This window comes from Rhinolophus hipposideros, assembly GCF_964194185.1.
Source record: "Rhinolophus hipposideros genome assembly, chromosome: 2".
In the NCBI taxonomy this organism is placed as follows: Eukaryota; Metazoa; Chordata; class Mammalia; order Chiroptera; family Rhinolophidae; genus Rhinolophus; species Rhinolophus hipposideros.
In genome coordinates, this window is record NC_138048.1 from 31,057,485 (window position 1) to 31,074,492 (window position 17,008).

A 17,008-nucleotide genomic window follows, 5' to 3' on the forward strand; every position below is an offset into this window, starting at 1 on the left:
TGTGACTAACTGCTATTAGGCTGCTGATGTCAAGCTAACTATTCTGCACTGTATTTCTACTGAATTATTTTTACTAGTTATAAAGACAACTTCCCTTTACCAAGGGAATCTGTAGTTGGAAGGCATGTATTTAATAGAAAGAGAATTAATTTTAAGATACTAACATTGAAATCAATTTGATATAAAAACAACATGGTATAAAAATAAAATACCTGGGGAAGGTCCAAGAGGGCAGATTAGGTAAACACTATGCCTACTGCCTCCCAAGATCACACAAAAATTACAAATAAATTATAAAACAATCAACCTCAAGAATTATCTGAAGATTAGATGAAAAGAAACCCTATAACTAAGGATATAAAGAAAAGGCCACACTGAGACTGGTAGTAAGGGAGGAGATGCGAAACATGCTGATGCCAAACCCACATATAGTGGTAAACACAAGTAGGGTCACTTTGGTGGAGGAGGTCCCCCAAGAAGATTGAAGAGTCCCAGCCCCGCACCGGGCTCCCCAGCCCAGGGGTCTTGTGGTGGGAGAAGAAAAGTTCCCACAACATCTGGCAGTGAAAATTGGCAAGGACTCTGTCTGTCCACCCCAGTGAGATGGAAGGAGTCTAGAAACCCAAACACTCTCTTTTAGGACCTGCACAAGACTCACTCACTTGCTAACACTCACCTGGTAGCCAGTGGAGGGGCAACAACTCAAGAGGCACCAGAGACATTCTGGTAAAGAATGAGTTGTGTGGCCTCAGGATGAGGGCTGGAGGGGCAGGAGCCATTGTTCCTGTGTGGAGCCTGCTTCATATGTAACCTACAGGAGGGCACTATGTTTTCTGTGTTAAACCCTCTCCCAAAGGGCCAAAGCTGAGATCACATTGGTCTGGTAGTATTCACATGTGCCCACCACATTGGTGATGCCATGTGTCCTTGTCCCACACCTCTATTAATATAAAACCAGGGGCTCTCCCGGCTCCTGGGTGCTGGCCCTACCCCACAAACTGTGGAAGCCTTTTACAGCAGCAACCCGTGGAAGCCTAGGGAACTTTTGGGGATGGGCAGTGAGCCACAACCTATGCTGCAGCCACTCTTGGGTGGCTCCCAGGGATCTGTGGGCCTGAGGCAAGCAGTGGCTGGCTGCAGTGTTCTTAGAGTGCTTTTGCGAAGTGGTCATAGGCCTAGCACCAGTGCAAGAACCAAAACTGCATTAGCTTTGTATAAACCACAACCCACACAGAGTAACTTCTTAGAACCCTGCCCCACCCACCTATATTTGCATTACTGAGAGCACTATTGTCTCCAGGATGGCCGGCCATGCCCCACAAGCTGTGGGAGACTTTTATGGCAGTGGACAGCCTGTGGCTGCCTGGGAAACTTTTGGTGGTGGGCAGTGAGCCACAACATGAGCTACAGCCTCTCTTGGATGGCTCTGAGGGATCTGTGGGCCCAAGGAGAGTGGTGGCTGGAGGTGGTATTCTGAGGTGAGAGGTGGCTGGCTGAGAAGTTCTCATGCTGTCTTGTGAAGGGATCACAGGCCAGGCACTGCCCTAAGGTGAGAGGTGGCTGGCTGAGAAGTTCTCATGCTGTCTTGTGAAAGGATCATAGGCCAGGCACTGCCCTAAGGTGAGAGGTGGCTGGCTGAGCAGTTCTCATGGTGTCTTGTGAAGGGGTCACAGGCCAGGCCCTGGTACAAGAACTGAATCTGCATTAACCATGTAAAAACCACCAGCCATGCCTCATGACTCCCTGAGACTCTACCCCTCACAGCTAGTGCTACATCAACAGAGGCACCCTCAACACTGGGTCAACTGGCCTGTCCCACACACCTAAGAAGGCTCGTTCAACAGCTGACCCTTACAGGCCACTGCAAGATCAAAACAGGTTTAATAGGCCCTTGACCTTTTGCTAAGCAGGCCCAGGCCTAATGCTGGTGGCAGCCAGTCTCAGATCATAGTGAGGCCACCCCCCACATGCCTCCAGGTTCAGCACAGGCAGCAACCAACCGCATATAGCTTTGTAGATCCTACCAGGTAATCCCAGGCTGGTCATGGCCAATGCTGAAATTGGCCTGCGTGGAACCCCTTCAAAAGAGGCACCAGAAATAACAAACCCAGAGACTTCTTACAACACCAGAGCACTACCTGGTTAACCCCACAAATGGCATATCTAAAGGGGGGTCTCAACAGGCACAAGAGCCCATGGGGCTGGATCCCCCTCTTAGGGGTCATTTCCAGACAGCAGTACCTACATTGTGGGTGTAGCCAATTTTTACAGTAAGTCAGCCTGGGAGTCAATCCCACCCACTGATGTGCCAAAAGCAGTCAAGACTCAACTACAACAGAAGAATACGCACAATACACTCAATGGACACTCAAGGAACACACACACAGGTGATCAGTGAAACTGCCACTAGACCACACAGGACACCTACTACATAAGGCCACCCAGCAAAGACTGAGAGACATAGGAGATCTACCTAATACATAGAAGCAAACCCACAGAGGCAGCCAGAAAGGAAACAAAGAAACATGTCTCAAATAAAAGAACAATACAAAACTCCAGAAATAGAACTAAATGAAATGGAGGCAACCAACCTACCAGAGATAGAGTTTAAAACACTTGCTATAAGAATGCTTAAGGAACATAGTGATAATTTTAACAAAAAGATAGTAAGCATAAAGAAAGACATAGAAATCATAAAAAAGAACCAGTCAAAAATAAAGAATACAATAATGGAAATGAAAAGTACACTAGAAGGAATCAACAGCAGATTAGATGAAGCAGAGGATTGAATCAGTGACTTGGAAGACAAAGTAGCAGAAAACATCAAATCAAAACAACAAAAAGAAAAAAGAATAATAAGAACAATAATAAAAAGATAGTTTAAGAGGCCTTTGAGATGACATTCACATCACAGGAGTACCTGAAGGAGAACAGAGGGAGCAAGAAACTATTTGAAGAAATGATGACTGAAAACTTCCCTAACATGGTGAAGGAAATAGACATACAAACCCAGGAAGTACAGAAGTCCCAAATAAGATGAACCCAAAGAAGCCAACACTAAGACACATCATAATTAGAATGGCAAAGGTTAAAGACAAAGAGAATCCTAAAAGCAGCAAGAGAAAGACAACTCATTACTTACAAGGGGGTTCCCATAAGACTGTCAGCTGATTTCTCAACAGAAACTTTGCAGGCCAGAGGGAGTGGCTGGAAATATTCAAAGTGATGAAAAACAAGGGCCTACAAATAAGACTACTCTACCCAGAAAGGTTATCATTGAAAATTGAAGGAGAAATTAAGAACTTCCCAGAACAACAACAACAAAAAAAGCTAAAGGAATTTATTACCTCTAAGCCAGTATTCCAAGAAATGTTAGAAAGACTTCTTTAAGCAGAAGGAAAAAATAAACAAACAAAAATAAAAAATATGAATAACAAAATGGTGATAAGTATGTACTTATCAATAATCACTTTAAATGTATATGGATTAAATGCTCCAATCAAAAGACATAGGGTAGTTGAATGGATAAGAAAACAGGACCCATGAATATTCTGTCAACAAGAGACCCACGTCAGATCAAAAGACACACAGAGACTTAAAGTAAAGGGATGGAAAAACATATTTCATGTAAATAGAAATAACAAAAAAATCTGGGGTAGCAATACTTATATGGACAAAATAGGCTTTCAAATGAAGACTATAATAATATACAAAGAAGGACATTGCATAATAATAAAGGGATCAATACAAGAAGAGAACATAACCCTAGTAAACATTTATGCACTCAACATAGGAGCACCTAAATATGTAAAACAAAGGCTGACAGACATCAAGGCAGAGATCAACGCTAATACAATCAGAGTAACGGGCTCTAACACCTCACTGACACCAATGGATAGATCTTACAGACAGAAAATCAACAAAGAAACAGTGGCCTTAAATGACACATTAGACCAGTTAATTGATATTTTTAGAACATTTCACTCCAAAGCAGCAGAATATACATTCTTTTCAAGTGCACATGGAACATTTCCCAAGATAGACCATATGTTAGGCCACAGAACAAGTCTCAATAAATTTAAGAAGATTGAAATCATATCAAGCGTCTTCTCTGACCAGTGGTTGGTATAAAACTAGAAATCATTTACAAGAAAAAAACAAAAACACACAAACACATGGATACTAAATAACATGCTACTAAATAATGAACGAATCAGTAGTAAGATCAAGGAAGAAATCAAAAGATACCTTGAGACAAATGAAAAGAAAACACAACAACCCAAAATCTATGGGACAGCAAAAGCAGGCCTAAGTGGGAAACTGATAGCAATGCAGACCTACCTCAAGAACCAAGAAAATTTGCAGTCTATCTGTACACCTAAGGGAACTAGAAAAAGAACAGCAAAATAAGCCAAAGAGAGGACAAGGAAGAAAATAATAAAGATTAGAGTGGAAATAAATTAAATAGAGACCAAAATATAATACAAAAGATCAATGAAACCAAGAGCTGGTTCTTTGAAAAAATAAACAAAATTGACAAACCTTTAACCAGACTCATCAAGGAAAAAAGAGAGCCCAAATAAATAAAATCAGAAATGAAAGAGGAGAAGTGACAGCAGACACAACAGAAACACAAAAAAATTTAAGAAAATACTATGAGCAACTATATGCCAACAAATAGGACAATCTGGAGTTAATGGATAAATTGTTACAAGAATACAATCTTGCAAGGCTGAATCAAGGTGAAACAAAAAATTTGAACACAAAGATTACTACTAACAAAATCATATCAGTAATCAACAACCTCCCAACAAACAAATGTTCTGGACCAGATGGCTTCAAAAGTAAATTTTACCAAACATTCAAAAAAGGATGAACACTTATGCTTCTCAAACTATTCCAAAAAATTCAAGAGGGAAGGCTCCCAAGTACGTTCTATGAGGCCACCATTACCCTGATTCTATAACCAGACAAAGATATATACAAAAAAAGAAAACTACAGGCCGATACAGCTAATGAACATAGATGCAAAAATCCTCAAAAATATATGAGCAACATGAACTGTTAGCAAAATTTCAGGTCATCTAACTTTATCACACAGCATTTTCAGCACTTTCAAATAGTAAACTCGGTTAACTATTTGTCTAGTTGGTACAAATTCATAATGAATAATCCCTCTGATATCAAAAAAGGATTAGCAACATCGTTGCAACAAGTTCACAAACTTCATATTTTTACTGATATATCTCTTCATGCAAGGGAAACAAAAGAAATAATAAACAAATGGGACTACATCAAAATAAAAAGTTTTTGGACAGCAAAGGAAACCATCAATAAAACAAAAAGACATCCTACTGAATGGGAGAAGATATTTGTCAATGATACATCTGATAAGGGATTAATATAAAAAAATTTGTAAAGAACTCACACAACTCAACACCAAAAAACAAACAACCCAATTAAAAAATGTGCAGAGAGCCTGAGTAGATATTTCTCCAAAAAGACATGCAGATGGCCAATAAACATATGAAAAGATGCTCAGCATCACTAATCATCAGAGAAATGCAAATACCACCTCCTGCCTATCAGAATGACTATCATCCATAAATCAACAAACAAGTGTTGGTGAGGATGTGGAGAAAGGGGAACCTTCATGCACTGTTGGTGGGATTGCAAATTGATGTAGCCGCTATGGAAAACAGTATGGAGGCTCCTCAAAAAATTAAAAATAGAACTACCTTATGACCCAGCAATTCCACTCCTGGGTATTTTTCCAAAGAAATCTATAACACTAATTTGGAAAGATATATGAACCCCTATGTTTACTGCAGCATTATTTACAATAGCCAAGATATGGAAACAACTGAAATGCCCATCAATAGACAATTGGATACAGAAATTGTGGTATATTTATACAAGGGAATATTACTCTGCCATCAAAAGGAATAAAATCTTACCGTTCACAACATGGATGGATCTAGAGGATATTATGATAAGTGAAATAAGTCAAATTGCCTTCAGAGGAAGGCAAATACCATGTGATGTCACTATATGTGGAATCTAAACAGAATAAACGAGCAAACAAAACAGAAACAGACTCATAAATAAAGAAAACAAACTGACGGTTGCTAGGTAGAATGGGGGTTAAATGGATAGGTGAGAAAAGTGAAGGGATTAGGAAATACAAATTAGTAGTCACAAAATTGTCATGGAGATGTGAAATACAGTATGAGGAATGTAGCCAATAATGTACAAACTATGGTGTCAGATGCGTGCTAGAGTTATTGGGGTAATCACTTCTTAAATTATGTAAATGCCTAACCACTGTGCATTATTAAAAAGTATTGAATGTCATATATATATATGTCATATATATATACATATATACATATGTATACATATATGTATACATATATACATATATCTATATATTCATGGGATGTAAAGTACTGCATAGGAAATACAGTCAATAGTATTATAATAGCTGTATATGATGTCAGATGGGTAATAGACTTGTTGGGGTTATCACTTTGTGAGGTGCGTAAATGTCTAATAATTATGTTGTTTTCTGCACATGAACTAGACTAAAAAATAAAATAAAATAAAATATCTCTATTAATATGGGCTTTAAAAAACAAAATAATAGAAAAACAATAAAAACAACATGGTATGGTGGAGAAATGTTCTAGTTTAATAATTGTCTAAATTATGTGAAACAGCATAAATGTTGACTTAATATATAAGTGTATCCACATCAAGCAATGGACAAATCACACCCAATTTACTATAAGAGAAATTTTCAGCAATTTAAAATTTCTAGTTAAGGATGAAGAGAAGAAATGAGGAAACCAGAGTTACAGTCATGTCATTTTTAAATGGAGTATAAAAATCACTTCCAGTGTTTATGGATTGATACAACTCTGAGATTAGGCTCAGTGTTTAAACTATTACTATTTTCAACATATGAAAAAATAAAAAACTTCAGATGTTTTTCTTCTCCAGTAATTGGGTTAGATGCCACTGTAACATAGAATTCAATAACAACACAATGATATTTTTATCTAGAATAAACATGGAAGTGTTAGAGTGAAAGTGACATGTTTTTAAGAATGGCATCCTTGGTAAAGTTTTGGCTAACAGAAAAGTCCTGATTATGGTGAACTAACAAACAAAGGCTTGAAATTATCAATGATATTCTGTACAGTATACCTATATTATAAGCTGGCATTCTCTGCATTTGTAAAACTGAAGTTCAAACACATAAAGTAAATATATTACATCTAACGAAAGGTAATTTAGTTTCAACAAAATATGCATTAAAACAGTTAAATTGTATTTGATTTTATAATATTTTTTGCTTATTTGTAAATTTGTTTTACTTTTATAGTTGTGTAAGAACCTCCAGGACAAGGAGTTGATAACTATGCACAAATATAAAATAGCAAATTAATAGTAAAACAAAAACCGTTTAAGTCCAATCGGAGCCCCTCCAGATGGTTCCATCTCCTTTGGGAGTCCCATCTCTCATTGTGCAAACCTTACTTGCTGGCAGCACAGAGTGTTCAGGGCTCACCCCTTCCCTCCTTTCCCACAATTGTAATCAGGCATTTCTCCAAAGAAGGAACTCAGAAGGCAACATACGAGCACCAAGTAAACTCATTGCTACTGTGGTGTTATTGTTTCTGTGCCCTTCTATTGGACAAAATTAAGAAACACCTTTTTTTAACACCTATTTAACACCTATTTTTAAATATAAATTCATACTGAAGAATTCATACTCATATGTCCAATTCAAATCCATTAACAAAAATTCTTCCTCACCTTTCCCATTCCATAGTTGTCTTTCCTTCTTCCTACAGTGAGACCCCTTATCCCCAACATCAATATTTTTACTAGTATACACTCTCACACAATGCAAAACAGTTTCAGAATTAACTCATCAATATCACAAACAACCTTAACACTTACAAGTAAAGTTCAAGATTTCCGTACTGACCTGCTCTAGCTTCTTCCCAAACACTAGACTTCTAAAAATCATTAGATGGGGCAGAGCAAGACAGGTGTCTCTGTGTGATGGGTGGCGGGCATGGTGGGTCAATCCTGAGACCTGTTCATGAGATCTGCAAGGTCAAAACTATGTTTAGAACAACACTAAGATATTATTTGTCTTTTGAATATTTGTCTGACAAGTGTCCTGTGGGGTTCTTTAAAAGCTACAGGGCTTTGTAATTGTATGAGTCTGGATTTTCTTCATATATTTCAATCAAAATGACATAATACAATAGTTTGAATGCAGAAGCAAATATGGAATCTAGCTGCCTTTTTCTAGTAAGCCAGACAAAAACTGGCAAAAATGTAAAACAATGCTATACTTCTCACTAAATCAGTTTTCTTTTGGAAAATAATTGTTATTCATTAAAATATTTTATGTTTACATACAATGGGTTTACTACTATTATTTTAAATTAAAAAATATTATTTAATTTAAAATATATTTAATTAATAAATGTTTTAAATATCTTGGTTCCATTTTTAATGTGGTAAATATCAATAGCTATAACTCACAAAAATTAAACATATTAAATTAATGAATAACCCACATAAATTAAAGTTCTTTGGTGTTCATAATTATTAAGAGGGAAAAGGAGTCCTGAAAAGGGAAAAATGAAACAGAAACAGTGCTCTGACACGTCAGTTACCAAAAAAAAAATTAAGTGAAGGTGGGGGGAGGAAGAACTCTAAAAGATAAGAAACATATAATAACCAAATTCAATTAATGTCTTTTTGAATCCAAATTCTAAAAAATCAAAAAAGACATTTTAAGATACCAGGAAATTTTAATTGTCTATTTGATGACATTTGTTAGTTTTGATAATACCATAGTGATTAGGAAAACAAAATTCAGGTATAATTAAATAATGATTAAAATTTGCTTTAAAATACTCCAGAAGAAAAACTGTAGCAGGGAGTAAGTAGATGGAGCAAACTTGAGAACTGTTGATAACTCTGGGTGATGGAATATAAGTTAATGATAATACTCCCTACATGTATTATTGAAATATTTCAAAATAAACTTTACAAAGAAAAAAGAAACAACAACAAAAACTAAGAAAATACTGATTTTAAGATTTCCAGTGGTACATATCATGTAGGGATTCGAACTTAATTTTTTAATCTATAAACTTCAATTTCTACTTTCTTTTAAATCCTATGTCTAGTTAAAAGGAAGAACAACACATCATAGGGTAAGCACAGTAAAAATAAAGACAATTTCAGTAGATGTTCATGTGCTCCTTCTCCTACTTGACTTCAAAAATTTTCCCAAGATTATCTTGCGGATATCTATGACTGTATGAGAAATCCCAGGAAAGTCCGATGTTGTGAAATAAATTTAACTATTGGAATGGGAAATATCTAAACTAATTAGGGGATTCTAATATAGAAAATAAGTTAGAACAAACTGGAAGTGAGCTTTTTTATTCTTTACCAAGTAAGATCAGTAAAGTCTTTTGAAAATATGTTAATTAATCTGTTTTGTTCAGTAACTATCTTGTTCAAAGCCGGATTTTGTGAGGTCAAGTATGTATAATATATAATAGAGTTCATACACTGTAATCTATTTAGAGATCTAAGAGACAAGAAGTTTTGACTACAAAAAAATAAAGTGCCCAAATGTACAACAGAGAGGATAACAAATTCACTATGTGCTTGAGTAGGGGCTATTCCATCCTATAGCACTATCTTTATCTATCCCTTGATATTACAAGGCAGTTGATGAAAAAACTCACTCCACATACACTCGGTAAGAATTTCCATTGAGGGAAGACATTTAACTAGAAAATAAAGCATTCATAAAATAATAAAGGAGGCACATGCCAGTTATCCTACACTTTATCCGTGAATATAAATGAACAACCAAGGACTATATATATATATATATATATATATAATGATCCAAAATTATAAAAGAGAATCCCCCCTACCCCCGACAACAAAAGCAAATACAAAAAATACAATTAAAGACCTTGGTAGAAACAAACAGTTTAATGCATAGGAAAAAAAAAATTAAGACAGAAAATAATTATAATTTACTTAGAGTTAGAATTTAATCCATAACGCTGAAACAGAAGGCCATGAAAAGGAAGAGAATAAGAAAGAGTTTTTAGAAATTTGTTAAATAGCCAAAACAAAATATTTGGTAGAATGACTGGAAAATAAAATGTAGCAATCTCCCAGAATAAGAAGACACGTACATGAACTATATTAAAGACAAGAGACATGGAGAACCAGTCCAGGAGATTTGATTAACAGGAACCTCAAAAAGTAAAAAGAAAATGTCATGAAAAATTTATCAAAGGTGATAATTTCAGAGTTTAAGGACATATCTTCAAATTGAATGATCTACCAAGTACATACTAAAATTATTTCTTAAAAATATAGAAAATATTCTTAGATACACCATTATGAAATTTTAGGTCACGGATAAAAAGTAAAACCTAAACAAATATAATGTCTCATCTGGCTCTGAGCTCAGCCATGTGACTTCCTTTGACCAATGGATGTTAACAAAAAAGATTTGAAAAAGGCTTGTGTCGTTCTCGTCTTTCTCTTGGATCCCTGCCACTTTCATGAGAACATAATCAAGCTATTCTGCAGAGAGAACAAGAGAGCGACATGGAAAACTGCTGAATTATTCCAGGTGAAATCATCTTAGACCAGCCTATAGCGAATTCCCAAATATATGTGATCCCAGTTGAAATCAACAGTCACATAGCTACTCTCAGCTGATCACAAGCTCATAAGTATCCCAACAAAGAACAAAAGAATCACCCAGACAACCAATAAAATTGGGAACAATAATAAATGGTTGGACTTGTTTAAGCTGCTACATTTAAGGTACTTTGTTATGAATCATTGTTGTGGCAATAGATAGCAGACAGAAACACAAAGAATCAATGCTGTCAAAATTTTTACAGAAAGCTTTGAACCCAAAATTCAGTACCTAGTGTATTAATCAAGACTGAAGGCAACCTAGTTTCACTCTTTTTCAAGAACATGACTTTCCAATTTTCCCAGGACCATTTATTGAGAAGATATTCTTTTCTCCATTGTATGTTTTTGGCCCTTTGTTGAAAATTACTTGCAGCTTTATTTCTGGGTTCTCAATTCTGTTCCATTGGTCTGTGTGCTTGTTTTTCTGCCAGAAACATGCTCTTTTGACTATTGTTGCTTTATAGTATAATTTGAAGTTAGAGAGTGTGTTGTTTTTTTCTCCAGATTGCTTTGGCTATTCTATTTTTGTTGTTCCATGCAAATCTGCTGATTTTTTATTCTATTTTTTTGTAAAAAACGCCTTTGGGATTTTGATGAGGATTGCATTAAATCTGTATGTTGCTTTGGGTAATATAATCTTAGAGAGCATTTTATTAATTTGACCTCAAAGGCAAGGGAAGTACAAGAAAAAAATAAATGAATGGGACTATATCAAACTAGAAAGCTTATGCACAGGAAAAGAAACCATCAAAAAAACAAAGAGGCAAGCAACCAATGGGAGAAGATGTTTGCTAACAACACCTCTGATAAAAGGATAATATCCAAAATACATAAAGAACTCATACAACTCAACAATAAAAAAACAAACAATCTAGTTAAAAAATGGACAGAGGACCTGAACAGATACTTCTCCCAAGAAGATATACAAACAGCCAACAGATATACGAAAAAATGCTCAACTTCACTAGCTATTAGGGAAAAGCAAATCAAAACCACAATGAGATACCACCTCACCTCCATTAGAATAGCGATTACCAACAAGACAAGTAATAACAAGTACTAGAGGAATTGTGGAGAAAAAAGAACCCTCATACACTACTGGTGGAAATGTAAATTGGTACAGCCACTATGGAAAGCAGTATAGAGGTTCCTCAAAAAAAGTCAAGAATAGAATTACCATATGACCCAGCTATTTCTCTTCTGGGTATCTATCTAAAAAATTTGAAAACATTTATTCCTAAAGATATATGTACCCCATGTTCATTGGAGCATTATTCACAGTGGCCAAGACATGAAAACAACCAAAGCGTCTTTGATAAATGATTGGATGAAGAAGGTGTGGTGCATATACACAATGGAATATTACTCAGCCATGAGAAAAGATGAAATATTACTGCCTTTTGAGACAACATAGATGAATCTTGAGAATACTGTGTTAGGCAAAATAAGTCAGATGGAAAAAGTTGAGAGCCATATGATTTCATTCACACGTAGGACATAAAACTGAAAGCAACAAATAAACAAACAGACAAGCAAAAACTCATAGACACAGACAACAATATAGTGGTTACCAAAGGGAAAGGGGAGTGGGAAGGAGATAGAAAAAGGTAAAAGGGATCAAACATATGGTGACGAAAGGAGATTTGACTTTGGGTGGTGAACACACAATGCAATATACAGATGATGTATTATAGAATTGTGCACTTGAAACCTACATAATGTTATTAAATAGTGTCACCTCAATAAATTTAAGTTTAAAAAATGAGTGAAGGCAAGAATAAGACATTTCACAATGCAAGAACACATACTTATTCTCTTCTCATATATCATTTTTCTTAAGACATTACTTGAGAATGTTTTCCAGAAAAATGAGGGACAAAGCAAGATAGGGAAAGGCATTGTGTCTAGAAAACAATGCATCCAAACCAAAATGTTCCAGGATAAAAGCCATGCTGTAGACCCAAGGAGAATGTCAATAGATTGGGTAAGAATGACCAGGCTCTGGTTTCCAGGGGAAAGATGGAGGGTGAAGGTGACTCAATATAACAGTAAATATGAATGAGAGATTAGAAAATAGTGAGAGGTGATTTAAAAATAATAATACTGCAGTGATGACATCAGTGAAAATGACAGACTAAGGACACCTGAGAGAACCTCTCCTCCGTAGAAGCAATGAGAACACTGATAAAACTTGCCAGAATCAATTTTTTAGATCTCTGGAAATTAACCAAAGGCTTGCAGCAATCCAAGGAGCATTTATTCAAGACAAGTGACTGGATCTTTGTAAGTACAGTGAGTTTTATGGCATTTTAACTTGCCCTATTTCCATCTTTTACTCTCCAGCTCTGTAGTAGACTTGAAAACCAGCAATCCATGATGACGGTGAAAACCTGCAGCCTGGCAGTCGCTGGATGAGGCTCCTCATTCCCTGATAATTGTCATTATTTGACCTGTGTAGTTATTCCGCAGAAGACTCCACTCACAAAGATGTCTTTAGTTGACCTGACTCAGAGCTCACCCAGTGTGACAGTTGGATGCCAACATGCAAAAGAATGAAGTTGGACATCTATCTCATACAATATACAAAAATTCACTCAAAACACATCAAAGACCTAAAACTAAGCAGTAAAACTATAAAACTCTTGGGCAAAAAACAACAACAGAAAAAAACAAAGAGTAATTTATGTGACTTTGGATTAGATAATGGTTTCATAGATATGACACAAACAGCACAAAAATCAAAAGAAAAAATAGATAAATTGGACTTCATTAAAATTAGAAACTTTTGTACTTCAAAAGACACTATCAAGAAGGTGAAAAGACAATCCACAAAACAGCAGATCATATATCTGATAAGAGTCTAGAATCCAGAATATATTTTAAAACACTTAACAAATCATTAATAAGATAACCCATTAAAAAAATGGACAAAGAATCTGAATAGACATTTCCCCAAAGAAGATACACAAATGTCCAATAAGTGCATAAAAAGATGTTCACCGTCATTAATATTTAGAAAAATGTAAATTAAAAACACAGTGAGGTGATAATTGTTAGTAAAGTTACATAGGTTTCAGGTGTACTAACAATTGTCACCCCAATAAACTTTAAACACACACACACACACAATGAGATAGTACTCACACCTTTTAGGAGGGCTATAATTGAAAAAAAAAGAAAAGAACACATGGTGCAGAGGATGCAGAGAAATTGGAACCCTTATACATTGCTAGTGGGAATTTTAAATGATGCAGTTGGATAAACATGCTACAACATAAGGTTGAAAACATTATGCTAAGCCAAGGAATCCAGACACAAAAACACACTTATTGTATAATTCTATTTATATGAAATATCCAAAATAGACAAATCCCAAGACAGAAGTAGGTTAATGGTTGTCAGGGTCTGATGGTAGAGAGGAATGTGAAATGACTGCTAAAGAGGTTTTTTTGGGGGATGATGAAAATATTCTGGAATTAGATGGTTGTCATGGTTGTACAACTTTGTGAATGTACTAAACGCCACTGAATTGTATACTTTAAAAAGGTAAATTTTATGATATGTAAGTTAAATCTAAATTTAAAAAAATAGTAATGCAGGATAGGAATCACAAAGCTCTTCTTAGATCTACAGAGAAGTGAGGTAACAGAGCAAACTGCTGTCCCCAAAATTAGAGAGACTGACCAGAGAATCACAACTTACTAGAGCAGAAACTCACAAGGAAGACAAATCTGAAAGTAAAAAACTCCAGGAGAACCCAGTCATAGGGGAGCCTCCACACTTTTGTGACTTTTATCTCTAGGACATTGACCAGGTTTGTATAGTAAACATCAGAGAAAAATCCCTTATGTTTTAGCAAGGGAAGGGGAAAGGAACCATTTTGAAATATACCAGAGCACTCTGTTCTTCTTAACAAGATCTGCCCTCAGGAGAAACAATTTGACTAGAGCCTAACCTGCAAGAGTTTTATCAGGGCCTAACTGAAGGGAAATACACAAATCCAAATAAGGGAAAGAAAAATATCCATACTCATCCTCCTCTAGCCCACCACGTGGTAAAAGGAATATTTGAAATAGAAATGACTGAGAATTTTCTCAAGTTAATGTCAGACACCAAAGCAGAGACCCAGAAATATCAGAGTACTCCAAGCAGAATAAATGCCCCTGCCAAAAAATAACTATACCCAGGCATATGATATTCAAATGACAGAAAATCAAAGCTAAAGAAAAATTCTGAAAGGAACAAAGGAAAAAAATACTTATAGAGAAACAAAGATGAGAATTACATTCAACTTTTCCTCAGAAACCATGCAAACAAGAAGAAAGCAGAGTGAAATACTTAAAGTGTTGAGAGAAAAGAACCACTGCTGTGAAATTATCCTTCAAAAATGAAGGATAAATAAAGACTTTCTCAGACAAACAAAAATTGTGAGTAAACCTTTCTTGCAAGAACTGTTAAAAAAAAGTTTTCAGAAAGAAGGAAAATTATATAGGAAATTCAGATCCACATAAAGAAAGGAACATCATCAGAGAAGGAAAAAGTGAAGGCAAAATAAAAATTTTTTCTTGTTCTGAAGATAAGAATAAGATAACAGTTTCCTCAAAATAACAATAGCAACAATGTATTCAATTGAGTATGCTTATAAATAAGTGAAATGAATAGCAGCAATGCTACAAGGAATGGCAGGGAAGAATTAGGATTATCTTATTATTTAAAATAAACTAACCATGAAAAAATATAATACTATTTGAGAGTGAACTTGGGTTAGCTGTAAATAAATATTTTAAACTCTAGGGCAACCACCAAGTTTCAAAAAGAGTATAACTGATATACTAAAAAGGAGAAAAAATGGAATCATATAAAATGCTCAATTAAAACAACAAAAGGTAAGAAAATTTTTTTAAAAAAACACAATTCCTTTTGCAATTGCAGCTAAAGAATAAAATACCTAGGAATAAACTTAATCAAGGATGTGAAAGACCTATATACTGAAAACTATAGGACATTTTTAAAAGAAACTGAAGAAGACACAAAGAAACAGAAATATATTCCATGTTCATGGAGTGGAAGAATCAACATAGTTAAAATGGCCATATTACCCGAAGCAATATACAGATTTAATGCAATCCCCATCAAAATCCCAATGGCATTTTTTAAAGAAATAGAATCAAAAAAATCATCAGATTTGTATGGAACCACAAAAGACCCCAAATAGCCAAAGCAGTCCTAAGGAAAAAAAGAACAATTCTGGAAGTATCATACTCCCTGACTACAGGGCAACAATAATAAAAACAGTATGGTATTGGCAGAAAAACAGACACACAAACCAATGGAATAGAATTGAGAACCCAGAAGTAAACCCACATAAATATGGACAGATAATTTTTGACGAAGAAGCAAAAAACATACAATGGAGAAAAGACAGCCTCTTCAATAAATGGTACTGGGAGAATTGGAAAGCCACGTGCAAAAGAAAACTTGACTGCTCTCTGTCACGCTGTACCAAAATAGATTCAAAATGGATCAAAGACCTAAACATAAGACCTGAAACAATAAACGGCATACAAGAAAACATAGGTACTAACCTTTTGGACCTTGAATTCAAAGAGCATTTTGTGAATTTAGTTCCAAAGGCAAGAGAAATAAAAGCTAAAATAAATGAATGGGACTATATCAAACTAAAAAGCTTCTGCACAGCAAAAGAAACAATCGACAAAATAAAGAGGCAACCAACAGAATGGGAGATTTTTGCAAACAACGTCTCCCATAAGGGGTTAATACCCAAAATATATAAGGAACTCATACAACTCGACAACAAAAAACCAAGCAATCCAAATAAAAAATGGGCGGAGGACCTGAACAGACATTTCTCCAAAGAGGACATACAAATGCTAATAGAGATATGAAAAGATGCTCAATATCACTAATTATCAGAGAAATACAAATAAAAAACATAATAAGATATCACCTCATACCAGTTAGAATGGCTATCATCAACAAGACAAATAATAAGTTTTGGAGAAGCTGTAGAGAAAAGGAACTATCATACATTGTTGGGGGGAATGGAGATTGCAACCCCTACGTAGGTGCAGCCGAATGTAGGTGCAGCCGCTATGGAAGGCAGTGTGGAGGTTCCTCAAAAAATTAGGAATAGAATTACCAAATGGCCCAGCAATCCCTTTCCTGGGTATCTACCCAAAAAATATGAAAATATTTATCCATAAAGACATATGTG